Consider the following 14,535-nt stretch of genomic DNA (forward strand, 5'->3'; position numbering starts at 1 on the left):
TAACTGTGAGTTAAGATTAAAGTCACAAACACAGAAATGAAACAGGTTTCAGCAAAGGAGGCCAGACTAACTAAACAGACTGAGGATAGGAAAGGTATCTTTGCGGTCAGCACAAAAAACTACAAAAAGACCACGCAGAGTGTGCAAAAGGACCTCCGCACCGACTCACGGTGCGGAGGTGCCACTCTGCATCCCAGAGCTTCCAGCTAGCAAGGCAAAGTCATGATAGCAAGCTGGACAAGAAAACAATGAACAAATAATAAACTAGCAGGGACTTAGCTTCTGCTGGAGTAGACAGGTCACCAGAAAGATCCAAGAGCGAACTGAACCAGTACAAGAACATTGACAGCTGGCATGGAGTAACGATCTGAGTGGAGTTAAATAGAGCAGCCAGCCAAAGAATAAACTAAGTCACCTGTGGAAGGAACCTCAGAAGCAGCAGCTCCACTCACAGCCACCAGAGGGAGTCCATGGACAGAACTCGCCGAAGTACCATTCATGACCACAGGAGGGAGTTCGATAACAGAATTCACAACAGTACACCCCCTTGAGGAGGGGTCACCGAACCCTCACCAGAGCCCCCAGGCTGACCAGGACGAGCCAAATGAAAGGCATGAACTAGATGAGCAGCATGAACATCAGAGGCAAAAACCCAGGAATTATCTTCCTGACCATAACCCTTCCACTTGACCAGGTACTGGAGTTTCCGTCTCGAAATACGAGAATCCAAAATCTTCTCCACCACATACTCCAACTCCCCCTCGACCAACACCGGGGCAGGAGGATCAACGGAGGGAACCATAGGCGCCACGTATCTCCGCAATAACGACCTATGGAACACATTATGGATGGCAAAAGAAGCTGCAAGGGACAAACGAAATGGCACAGGATTGAGAACTTCAGAAATCTTATACGGACCAATGAAACGAGGCTTAAACTTAGGAGAGGAAACCTTCATAGGAACATAACGAGACGACAACCAAACCAAATCCCCAACACGAAGTCGGGGACCAACACAGCGCCAGCGGTTAGTGAAATGTTGAGCCTTCTCCTGGGACACTGTCAAATTGTCCACCACATGAGTCCACATCTGCTGCAACCTGTCCACCACAGTATCCACACCAGGACAGTCCGAAGGCTCAACCTGCCCTGAAGAGAAACGAGGATGAAAACCAGAATTACAGAAAAAAGGCGAAACCAAAGTAGCCAAGCTGGCCCGATTATTAAGGGCGAACTCAGCCAAAGGCAAGAAGGACACCCAATCATCCTGATCAGCAGAAACAAAGCATCTCAGATATGTTTCCAAAGTCTGATTAGTTCGTTCGATTTGGCCATTTGTCTGAGGATGGAAAGCCGAAGAAAAAGACAAATCAATGCCCATCTTAGCAAAAAAGGACCGCCAAAACCTCGAAACAAACTGGGAACCTCTGTCCGAGACGATGTTCTCCGGAATGCCATGCAAACGAACCACATGCTGGAAAAACAATGGCACCAAATCAGAGGAGGAAGGCAATTTAGACAAGGGTACCAAATAGACCATCTTAGAGAAGCAATCACAAACCACCCAAATGACCGACATCCTTTGAGAGACAGGGAGATCTGAAATAAAATCCATGGAAATATGCGTCCAGGGCCTCTTCGGGACCGGCAAGGGCAAAAGCAACCTACTGGCACGAGAACAGCAGGGCTTAGCCCGAGCACAAGTCCCACAGGACTGCACAAAAGAACGCACATCCCGTGACAAAGAAGGCCACCAAAAGGATCTAGCCACCAAATCTCTGGTACCAAAGATTCCAGGATGACCAGCCAACACCGAACAATGAACCTCAGAGATAACTCTACTAGTCCATCTATCAGGGACAAACAGTTTCTCCCCTGGACAACGGTCAGGTCTATCAGCCTGACACTTCTGCAGCACCCGCCGCAAATCAGGGGAGATGGCAGACAAAATTACCCCCTCTTTGAGAATACCTGCCGGCTCAGGAACACCCGGAGAGTCAGGCACAAAACTCCTTGACAGGTCATCAGCCTTCACATTCTTAGAGCCCGGAAGGTACGAAACCACATAATCAAAACGGGAGAAAAACAGCGACCATCGAGCCTGTCTAGGATTCAACCGTTTGGCAGACTCAAGATAAGTCAAATTCTTGTGATCCGTCAAGACCACCAAGCGATGCTTGGCTCCTTCAAGCCAATGTCGCCACTCCTCGAATGCCCACTTCATGGCCAACAACTCTCGATTGCCAACATCATAATTGCGCTCAGCAGGTGAGAACTTTCTGGAAAAGAAGGCACATGGTTTCATCACCGAGCCATCAGAACTTCTTTGCGACAAAACAGCCCCTGCTCCAATCTCAGAAGCATCAACCTCGACCTGAAACGGGAGCGAAACATCTGGCTGGCACAACACAGGGGCAGAAGAAAAACGACGCTTCAACTCCTGAAAAACCTCTACAGCCACAGAGGACCAATTGACCACATCAGCACCTTTCTTGGTCAAATCAGTCAACGGTTTAGCAACACTAGAAAAATTAGCGATGAAACGACGGTAAAAATTAGCAAAGTCCAGGAACTTCTGCAGGCTCTTCACAGATGTCGGCTGAGTCCAATCATAAATGGCCTGAACTTTAACAGGGTCCATCTCGATAGTAAAAGGGGAAAAAATGAAACCCAAAAATGAAACCTTCTGAACTCCAAAGAGACATTTTGACACCTTCACAAACAAGGAATTCGCACGAAGAACCTGGAACACCATTCTGACCTGCTTTACATGAGACTCCCAATCATCCGAAAAGACCAAAATATCATCCAAATATACAATCATGAATCTATCCAGGTACTTTCGGAAGATGTCATGCATAAAGGACTGAAATACAGATGGAGCATTAGAAAGCCCGAATGGCATAACCAGGTACTCAAAATGGCCCTCGGGCGTATTAAATGCTGTTTTCCATTCATCACCCTGTTTAATACGCACAAGATTATACGCCCCTCGAAGATCTATCTTGGTGAACCAACTAGCCCCCTTAATCCGAGCAAACAAATCAGACAGCAGCGGAAAAGGGTACTGAAATTTGACTGTGATCTTATTAAGAAGGCGGTAAATCAATACAAGGTCTCAAAGGACCATCCTTCTTGGCCACAATAAAGAACCCTGCTCCCAACGGTGATGACGACGGGCGAATATGACCTTTCTCCAAGGATTCCTTTAAATAACTCCGCATAGCGGCGTGCTCTGGCACAGATAAATTGAACAGTCGGCCCTTAGGAAACTTACTACCAAGAATCAAATTAATAGCACAATCGCAATCCCATTGAGGAGGTAGGGCACTGGATTTGGGCTCATCAAATACATCCCAGTAATCCGACAAAAATTCAGGGACTTCAGAAGGAGTGGAAGGCGAAATTGACAGCAATGGAACATCACCATGTACCCCTTGACAACCCCAGCTGGACACAGACATAGATTTCCAATCCAATACTGGATTATGGACCTGTAGCCATGGCAAACCCAAAACGACCACATCATGCAGATTATGCAACATCAAAAAGCGAATATCCTCCTGATGTGCAGGAGCCATGCACATGGTCAATTGAGTCCAGTACTGAGGCTTATTCTTGGCCAAAGGTGTAGCATCAATTCCTCTCAATGGAATAGGATACTCCAAGGGCTCCAAGAAAAAACCACAACGCCTGGCAAACTCCAAGTCCATCAAATTCAGGGCAGCGCCTGAATCCACAAATGCCATAACAGAATAGGACGACAAAGAGCAAATCAGAGTAACGGACAAAAGAAATTTAGACTGTACTGTACCAATGGTGGCAGACCTAGCGAACTGCTTAGTGCGCTTAGGACAATCGGAGATAGCATGAGTGGAATCACCACAGTAAAAACACAGCCCATTCCGACGTCTGTGTTCTTGCCGTTCAGCTCTGGTCAAAGTCCTATCACATTGCATAGGCTCAGGCCTATGTTCAGAGAATACCGCCAAATGGCGCACAGCTTTGCGCTCACGCAAGCGCCGATCGATCTGAATGGCCAAGGACATAGACTCATTCAGACCAGCAGGCGTGGGAAATCCCACCATGACATCCTTAAGGGTTTCAGAAAGACCCTATCTGAAGATTGCCGCCAGGGTACACTCATTCCACTGTTGTGAATTCTGTTGTCGAACTCCCTCCTGTGGTCGTGAATGGTACTTCGGCGAGTTCTGTCCATGGACTCCCTCTGGTGGCTGTGAGTGGAGCTGCTGCTTCTGATGTTCCTTACACAGGTGACGTGGTTTATCCTTTGGTTGGCTGCTCTATTTAACTCCACTCAGATCGTTACTCCATGCCAGCTGTCAATATTCCTGCATTGGTTCAGTTCGCTCTTGGATCTTTCTGGTGACCTGTCTACTCCAGCAGAAGCTAAGTTCCTGCTTGTTATTATTTGTTCATTGTTTCCTTGTCCAGCTGCATATTATGATTTTGCCTTGCTAGCTGGAAGCTCTGGGATGCAGAGTGGCATCTCCGCACCGTTACTGCGACCTGATGGTTAAACTAACACAGGACAAGCTCTGGGAAGTGGGAGCTCTGCTGACCGCAACCTCTAATCCTATCACACACACTAGAAATAGCCGTGGAGCGTACCTAACTCTGCCTAGACGCCTCTTCACAGCCTAAGAGCTAACTAGCCCTAGAGATAGAAAATTAAGCCTACCTTGCCTCAGAGAAATTCCCCAAAGGAAAAGGCAGCCCCCCACATATATTGACTGTGAGTTAAGATGAAAGTCACAAACACAGAAATGAAACAGGTTTCAGCAAAGGAGGCCAGACTAACTAAACAGACTGAGGATAGGAAAGGTATCTTTGCGGTCAGCACAAAAAACTACAAAAAGACCACGCAGAGTGTGCAAAAGGACCTCCGCACCGACGCACGGTGCGGAGATGCCACTCTGCATCCCAGAGCTTCCAGCTAGCAAGGCAAAGTCATGATAGCAAGCTGGACAAGAAAGCAATGAACAAATAATAAACTAGCAGGGACTTAGCTTCTGCTGGAGTAGACAGGTCACCAGAAAGATCCAAGAGCGAACTGAACCAGTACAAGAACATTGACAGCTGGCATGGAGTAACGATCTGAGTGGAGTTAAATAGAGCAGCCAGCCAAAGAATAAACTAAGTCACCTGTGGAAGGAACCTCAGAAGCAGCAGCTCCACTCACAGCCACCACAGGGAGTCCATGGACTGAACTCGCTGAAGTACCATTCATGACCACAGGAGGGAGTTCGATAACAGAATTCACAACACACAGGGTTAATGCCGGCGGTAACGGACCACGTTATGCCACGGGTAACGCACTCCGTTACCACCGCTATTAACCCTGTGTGTCCCCAACTTTTTACTATTGACACTGCCTATGCGGCATCAATAGTAAAAAATGTAATGTTAAAAATAATAATAATAAAAAAAAAACCTGCTATACTCACCCTCTGTAGTCCGCTGAGCCGCTCGCGCCGGCTGCCATCTTCCGTTGCAGGTTTTGGTGGCAAAGATGGTATGGGAGAAGGACCTGCCATGACATCACGGTCATGTGACCGCGACGTCATCACAGGCCCTGCGCGCCTGCGTGAGAAGGACCTGCCATGACGTCACAGTCATGTGACCATGACGTCATCACAGGTCCTGCGCTCATACCAACCCTGGGACCGGAAGCTGCCGTGGACTACAAGGGGCCCTCGGAAAGGTGTGTATATGTTTATTTTTATTTTTTAAACTGTGACAAACCTGGCTGGGCAATATACTATGTGACTGGGCAATATACTGCGTGGCTCTGTGCTGTATACTACTTCGCTGTGCAATATACTACGTGGCTCTGTGCTGTATACTATGTCACTGTTCAATATACTACATAACTGGGCAATATACTACGCAACTGGCCAATATACTACGTGTGTCTGTGATCTATACTACGTCGCTGTGCAATATACTATGTGGCTCTGTGCTGTATACTATGTCACTGGGCAACATACTATGTAACTGGGCAATGTACTACGTGGCTCTGTGCTGTATACTACGTCACTGGGCAATATACTATGTGGCTGGGCAATATACTACGTGGCTGCGCAATATACTATGTCACTGGGCAATATACTACGTGGTTGGGCAATATACTATGTGACTGGGCAATATACTACGTGACTGCAATATACTACGTGGCTGGGCAATATACTACGTGGTTGGGCAATATACTATGTTGCTGGGCAATATACTACGTCACTGGGCAATATACTACATCACTGGGCAATATACTACGTGGCTGGGCAATATACTACGTCACTGGGCAATATACTACGTGGTTGGGCAATATACTGCATGGCTGGGCAATATACTACGTCACTGGGCAATATACTACGTCACTGGGCAATATACTACGTCGCTGGGCAATATACTATGTGGCTGGGCAATATACTACGTGGCTGGGCAATATACTACGTGGCTGGGTAATATACTACGTGGCTGGCCAATATACTATGTGGCTGGGCAATATACTGCATCGCTGGGCAATATACTACGTGGCTGGGCAATATACTACGTGGACATGCATATTCTGGAATACCCGATGCGTTAGAATCGGGCCACCATCTAGTATTTTATATTTGTCTACTTTATTATTAAATAGTGAAAGTTATATTTTATCTTATTAACCTCACTTTTTGTTGAATCTATACAAATTTGTGAGTAGGGTGTTCTGGTGATTTTAGGAAAGCTCCCCTATACCACCACCGCTTTTGCAGTGTATTGGTAATTGTCAGTTGATATATTGTTTTGTATGTTACAGAGATTTTACACATATATGTTTCTATATAAAAGTTATATATTTTTAGTCAACAAATGCCTTGTTTTTCTCCTTGTATAAATATATGGTGTAAAACATTATTTTTTTCTGGAAGGATCTATATCTGTTGCATTTTCTTGCCACTGCTATGTTAGCCTACCCATATTCCCCTGTCAGTATCTTGTTACAATGTTACCTGTCACAAATACTTATATGTAACACTATGGGTTCTGCATTGCAGTAGTATGGAATATTAATAATGCATTTTTTCACCTTTGATTTAGATTCATTTTTTTTCTCAGTTGTAAAATAATAGAAAATATAGTGTGCTCTCACATAGATGACTCACAATGTATATATTTTACAATTCACTTTTTCATTTCAAAAATCCGATTTGGAATAGTCCTTTATGTCATTTCACATATAATGTCCATAGTGGATTTATACATTTACAGCACACCGCCATCAATACAAAGTAACCTTCATCTCATACAAGGTCAATAACCTTCTTTGATTCCCACTAATGTCTGGCTTAGGTTGAAAAATAACACACACCTTTTATTGAAAGGGGACATTTTTTCTACATTTGATTTATGAGATTGTCTATCAATCAAATCTTGCTCTGTATATGGGGGAGAATGAAATGTCCCTTAAGGCTCTTGGATAGATGCATCCGGAGTAAAAACCACATGCAATAATAAAGAAGAAAGTGCAATCTATGAGTCAATTGCAGCCATAATTTATTTTCTGTTTTGATTTTGTCACGTTGTCAATTTTCTTAGTGAGGTATGGGGACCTGATTTATAGACTGCCTGTCTAGGTAGATGCTTGTGCTCATTTCATGTTTAAAAGTAGAAAATACTGTGTATTATACAAATCTGTCAATGTCGGGGAGCTTCAATGATGAAATACCATTTGGCTTGTAGCTTTAACAAATGTAGGGTATCAATATTCTTTACACTCTTATTAAGTAGCATTTTAGATGTGAAATTAGACAACATTGAATAAAGCAAAATTCGTATTCACCTGTTTTCATGGACTTTCCCAAGAAATTCGATTTTCAGAGAAGTTATTCTCTGGGAATGTAATATCCCTTATTATGCTATGGAATATCTCCAAACTTCCGAGCATAATAAGTGTAAGATGTGAAAAATAAAATATATACTTATACTCAACTCACCGATCACCTATCAGCTCCGCTCCTCACCATCATCCATGCTCCTCACTGCATCTTCTGATCACCACTGCATCCGCTCATATCCCTATACGGTCCAGCAAGAAAGAAAAATGAGCGGCACTGCCCCTACCACTCGGGTCTCTACTGGACCAATTTCAGGTAAAAAAAATGTATTACTAGATGCCACTCTCCAAAAACCGTAATCAAATGGGACTTCGGGTGCTCTTCCGAAAAAACAGTCTATTGACCACAACTTCTTGAGAAGAGAAAAATGAAGGCACTAACCAGACTTCCAAAAGGATTCCTTTATTAACACCAACTCCAGATAAAATTCATGGCCGGGGGAGCGGGAGCCGAAGCTCGTGTGAGCAGAGGGGGACGACGGCCGTTTTGCGCTGTGCCTGCGCTTCTACGGGTCAATCTGTGCTCAGGTTAGACAGCGGAAATAGTGTACCGGCCCTGACACCGGCCGGTACACTATTTCCGCTGTCTAACCTGAGCACAGATTGACCCATAGAAGCGCAGGCACAGGGCGAAACGGCCGTCATCCCCCTCTGCTCACACGAGCTTCGGCTCCCGCTCCCCCGGCCATGAATTTTATCTGGAGTTGGTGTTAATAAAGGAATCCTTTTGAAAGTCTGGTGAGTGCCTTCATTTTTCTCTTCTCAAGAAGTTGTGCTCATATCCCTATGCCTCCTCACTAGAGTTGAGCGACCTTGACCTTTTTAGAGTCGAGCCGGGTTTCGCGAAACCCGACTATCTCAAAAGTCGGGTCGAGTGAAATCGGCCGATTATGACGTAAAGTCGGGATCGACCGAAACACAAAACCCAATGCAAGTCAATGGGGCAGCATAGTCGGCAGTGAGTGGGGGCCAGGAAAACACCTAGCGTGCCCATTTTAATGTCAAAACCATCCATTCTTCTTAATGAAGCTTGTCAAGCGTAATTTACCTTATAATAATTGGAAGGCATTTGAAATTGGGGTTCATTTGGCTAAAGTTGTGGTGGGTAGGGCTGGTTCAAGTAATTAGTGGGCCCAGGAAATCTGGACCACGTCACGGCAGTGGAGCAGGGAGAGGTAAGTATTTCAACTTTGCAAGTGCTGTGAACCTGAGCAAGCAGGGGGGGCCCACTCGTTGGCATTGGCACTGGCACAGGGCCCCTCAAAGTACAGCGGTGTTTGCACGGCGGGGGCGCCTCCCACCGGCAGCAACACTTTTGCGTACTATGAGAGGCCCTGTGCCAGTGACGTCGCCAACTAGTATTCCTCCCCCCACCTGATGAAGGAACCTGCACTTTCATCTGCACCTTCCTGTTTGTCCCCGTGTAAGGTGGTATGGTATGCGGGAAGGGGGACCTGACTTTCAGCAGGGTCACAATCTTGCAGTGTAGCGTGCACGGGAAATGTTGCATTATGGGTCAATGTACCAGCAGACTCATCTATCACTGGCTGGGCAATGGGCAGGATGAGGAGGAAACACAGATATAGGCCCAAAGAATAAAGTGGGCTAAATGCAGTTCAAAATTGGTAACACAGGACTAATCAGGGGGCATTGCAGTGGAGGACAACTGGAATGAGAGGCTGACACAGAGAGTAGGCCCAAATCAGTAAGTAGTCGAAATGCAGTTCAAAATTGGCAACAGTAGTAAACAGGCGGCACAGCTTTGTTCAGTGGAGGAGAACAGCAAGGAGTGGCAGACACCGATAGTAGGCCCCAACCCAACTAGTAGGCCAAATGCAGTCTAACATTAACAACTACTTAACGAGCGCCTGAAAACGGAATTTCAGGACAGGAAACCAGGAGAACAGCAAGGAGCGGCAGACACCGATAGTAGGCCCCAAACCAACTAGTACGCCAAATGCAGTTGTTCCGTTTAACCACAATTTAATGAGAGCCTGAAGATAGAAGTTCAGGAAAGGCAACCTGGAGAACACCTTGGAGTGGAACACACCATCTCTCTACACCCCATACCCAATTTGTAGGCCTAATGCAGCGTAGTTTCCAACAACTACTAAACGAGAGCATGATGATCGAAGCATTGGCCAGGAAACCTGGGGAACACCTTGGAGTGGAACACACCATCTCTCTACAGTGGAACACACCATCTCTCTACACCCCATACCCAATTTGTAGGCCTAATGCAGCGTAGTTTCCAACAACTACTAAGCGAGAGCCGGAAGATCGAAGCTCAGGAAAGGCAACCTGGAGAACACCTTGGAGTAGAACACACCATCTCTCTACACCCCATACCCAATTTGTAGGCCTAATGCAGCGTAGTTTCCAACAACTACTAAACGAGAGCCGGAAGATCGAAGCTCAGGAAAGGCAACCTGGGGAACACCTTGGAGTGGAACACACCATCTCTCTACACCCCATACCCAATTTGTAGGCCTAATGCAGCGTAGTTTCCAACAACTACTAAACGAGAGCATGATGATCGAAGCATTGGCGAGGAAACCTGGGGAACACCTTGGAGTGGAACACACCATCTCTCTACAGTGGAACCCACCATCTCTCTGCACCCCATACCCAATTTGTAGGCCTAATGCAGCATAGTTTCCAACAACTACTAAACGAGAGCCGGAAGATCGAAGCTCAGGAAAGGCAACCTGGAGAACACCTTGGAGTGGAACACACCATCTCTCTACACCCCATACCCAATTTGTAGGCCTAATGCAGTGTAGTTTCCAACAACTACTAAACGAGAGCCGGAAGATCGAAGCTCAGGAAAGGCAACCTGGGGAACACCTTGGAGTGGAACACACCATCTCTCTACACCCCATACCCAATTTGTAGGCCTAATGCAGCGTAGTTTCCAACAACTACTAAACGAGAGCATGATGATCGCAGCATTGGCGAGGAAACCTGGGGAACACCTTGGAGTGGAACACACCATCTCTCTACAGTGGAACACACCATCTCTCTACACCCCATACCCAATTTGTAGGCCTAATGCAGCATAGTTTCCAACAACTACTAAACGAGAGCCAGAAGATCGAAGCTCAGGAAAGGCAACCTGGAGAACACCTTGGAGTGGAACACACCATCTCTCTACACCCCATACCCAATTTGTAGGCCTAATGCAGCGTAGTTTCCAACAACTACTAAACGAGAGCCGGAAGATCGAAGCTCAGGAAAGGCAACCTGGGGAACACCTTGGAGTGGAACACACCATCTCTCTACACCCCATACCCAATTTGTAGGCCCAATGCAGCGTAGTTTCCAACAACTACTAAACGAGAGCCGGAAGATCGAAGCTCAGGAAAGGCAACCTGGGGAACACCTTGGAGTGTAACAAACCCTCTCTCTACACCACGGAAGGGCTGATTCTTAGGAAGGAAGGCTGTCGGAAAGAAGCAGGGCGCGTCCGAGGGTGATTATATTCTTATTAGGTATATACTCACCCTCGGACGCGCCCTGCTTCTTTATTTGTAATGAATGTTTATTTGCAATGTGGTTTTGACTTACTCTATTTTTTTGGTAAATAATGATTTTATTAGTTTCATTGTTTTGCATCTTCTTGGCAATAATATAAAGAAGACGCGACAGGACAACACTCGGTGGATGCCATATCTGTGTTTAAAATTGAAAAAACCTTTCAGTTAACTACTTGCAGGAGAAAGTTATTGTAGCTGGTGGCCATTTTTAGTACTGTACCAGATTTTTGTTGTATGTGTTTGTTTTTAATGTTAAAATGTCTGCATTTGATATCTCTCCAGTATTTTCTTTTTTATAAGCAAAATACTTATTTTTATATTTTCTGATGTTGGTTCCAGGGGTACACGGGCAGCAGTGGTGTGGTCAGTGGAGGCCTAGTGGAAGGAGTGACCGCAGACAGGCATCGAAGGCCTAAAATAATAACACATGGCTGTAGGCAATTTTAAATTGGTTCCAGGGGTACACGGGCAGCAGTGGTGTGGTCAGTGGAGGCCTAGTGGAAGGAGTGACCGCAGACAGGCATCGAAGGCCTAAAATAATAACACATGGCTGTAGGCAATTTTAAATTGGTTCCAGGGGTACACGGGCAGCAGTGGTGTGGTCAGTGGAGGCCTAGTGGAAGGAGTCACCGCAGACAGGCATCGAAGGCCTAAAATAATAACACATGGCTGTAGGCAATTTTAAATTGGTTCCAGGGGTACACGGGCAGCAGTGGTGTGGTCAGTGGAGGCCTAGTGGAAGGAGTGACCGCAGACAGGCATCGAAGGCCTAAAATAATAACACATGGCTGTAGGCAATTTTAAATTGGTTCCAGGGGTACACGGGCAGCAGTGGTGTGGTCAGTGGAGGCCTAGTGGAAGGAGTCACCGCAGACAGGCATCGAAGGCCTAAAATAATAACACATGGCTGTAGGCAATTTTAAATTGGTTCCAGGGGTACACGGGCAGCAGTGGTGTGGTCAGTGGGGCCTAGTGGAAGGAGTGACCGCAGACAGGCATCGAAGGCCTAAAATAATAACACATGGCTGTAGGCAATTTTAAATTGGTTCCAGGGGTGCACGGGCAGCAGTGGTGTGGTCAGTGGAGGCCTAGTGGAAGGAGTGACCGCAGACAGGCATCGAAGGCCTAAAATAATAACACATGGCTGTAGGCAATTTTAAATTGGTTCCAGGGGTACACGGGCAGCAGTGGTGTGGTCAGTGGAGGCCTAGTGGAAGGAGTGACCGCAGACAGGCATCGAAGGCCTAAAATAATAACACATGGTTGTAGGCAATTTTAAATTGGTTACAGGGGTACACGGGCAGCAGTGGTGTGGTCAGTGGAGGCCTAGTGGAAGGAGTGACCACAGACAGGCATCGAAGGCCTAACATAATAAAAATGTCAATACAATGGTATTGTCAGTGGCAGGCATTGAAGGATGTCAGCGCATAGACTAAACATTGGTGGAGCTGTGAGATAATATTGCAAGTGGTAGAGCACTGTTTGAGCTGGGGTGGGGGGAAACTGTCTTGTGGCCGGCGGTACAGGCCCAGGGCCCCTCATATTACAACGGTGTGTCTGACGTTGGGTGCGCACCACCACCGCCAGAGACACTTTATTGTACTAGGAGGGACCCAGTGGCAGTGCCGTCGACCAAAAGCGGGCTCACCCACCTCTTCAGACAAACTGCACTCTCACGGGTGCTGTCGCCAAGTGTCGATACCACGGCCCCGTGTGGGGAGTTTGGCCATTTAGTGAGGAGTAAACATGTCGTATGCTGGACAATCAGGTGCAGAAAATTACGAGATTGGAAAAGGCATTCAGAATAGTCCACAGGCAAGACCTTTTCATAGGAAAGCTAGGTGTCAGCCGGGCAAGGTGGGGCAAAAGATTTCGAAATCCAGTTGTGGTTCATTTTAATGAAGTTTAGATCATCTACATTTTGGGTAGCCAGACGAGTCCTTTTTTCTGTTAGTATTGAACCTGCAGCACTGAATACTCTTTCTGATAGGACACTAGCTGCCGGGCAAGCAAGCTCCTGCAATGCATATTCTGCCAATTCTGGCCAGGTGTCTAATTTTGATGCCCAGTAATCAAATGGGAATGACGGTTGAGGGAGAACATCGATAAGGGATGAAAAATAGTTTGTAACCATACTGGACAAATGTTGTCTCCTGTCACTTTGAATTGATGCTGCAGTACCTGTCCTGTCTGCGGTCATAGCAAAATCACTCGACAACCTGGTCAGAAAACCCCTCTGGCCAACGCCGCTTCTGATTTCTGCCCCTCTAACTCCTCTGGTCTGCTGGCCCCTGCAGCTCGTGTGAGAACGATCACGGGCGCTGTGTGCAGGGAATGCCAGAAGCAAACGGTCAACAAGAGTTGATTGTTTGGTTGCTAATATTAGTTCCAAGTTCTCATGTGACATTATATTTTGCAATTTGCCTTTATAGCGAGGATCAAGGAGGCAGGCCAACCAGTAATCGTCATCATTCATCATTTTAGTTATGCGTGTGTCCCTTTTGAGGATACGTAAGGCATAATCCGCCATGTGGGCCAAAGTTCCAGTTCTCAAATCTGCGGTTGTGCTTGGTTGAGGGGCAGTTTCAGGCAAATCCACGTCACTTGTGTCCCTCAAAAAACCAGAACCCGGCCTTGCCGCGCCACCAATTTCCAGTGGCCCCGGAAAAGCTTCCTCATTAAAAATATAATCATCTCCATCATCCTCCTCGTCCTCCTCCTCCTCTTCGCCCGCTACCTTGTCCTGTACACTGCCCTGGCCAGACAATGGCTGACTGTCATCAAGGCTTTCCTCTTCCTCAGCTGCAGACGCCTGATCCTTTATGTGCGTCAAACTTTGCATCAGCAGACGCATTAGGGGGATGCTCATGCTTATTATGGCGTTGTCTGCACTAACCAGCCGTGTGCATTCCTCAAAACACTGAAGGACTTGACACATGTCTTGAATCTTCGACCACTGCACACCTGACAACTCCATGTCTGCCATCCTACTGCCTGCCCGTGTATGTGTATCCTCCCACAAAAACATAACAGCCCGCCTCTGTTCACACAGTCTCTGAAGCATGTGCAGTGTTGAGTTCCACCTTGTTGCAACGTCTATGA

This window comes from Ranitomeya imitator, chromosome 1 (assembly GCF_032444005.1).
Source record: "Ranitomeya imitator isolate aRanImi1 chromosome 1, aRanImi1.pri, whole genome shotgun sequence".
In the NCBI taxonomy this organism is placed as follows: Eukaryota; Metazoa; Chordata; class Amphibia; order Anura; family Dendrobatidae; genus Ranitomeya; species Ranitomeya imitator.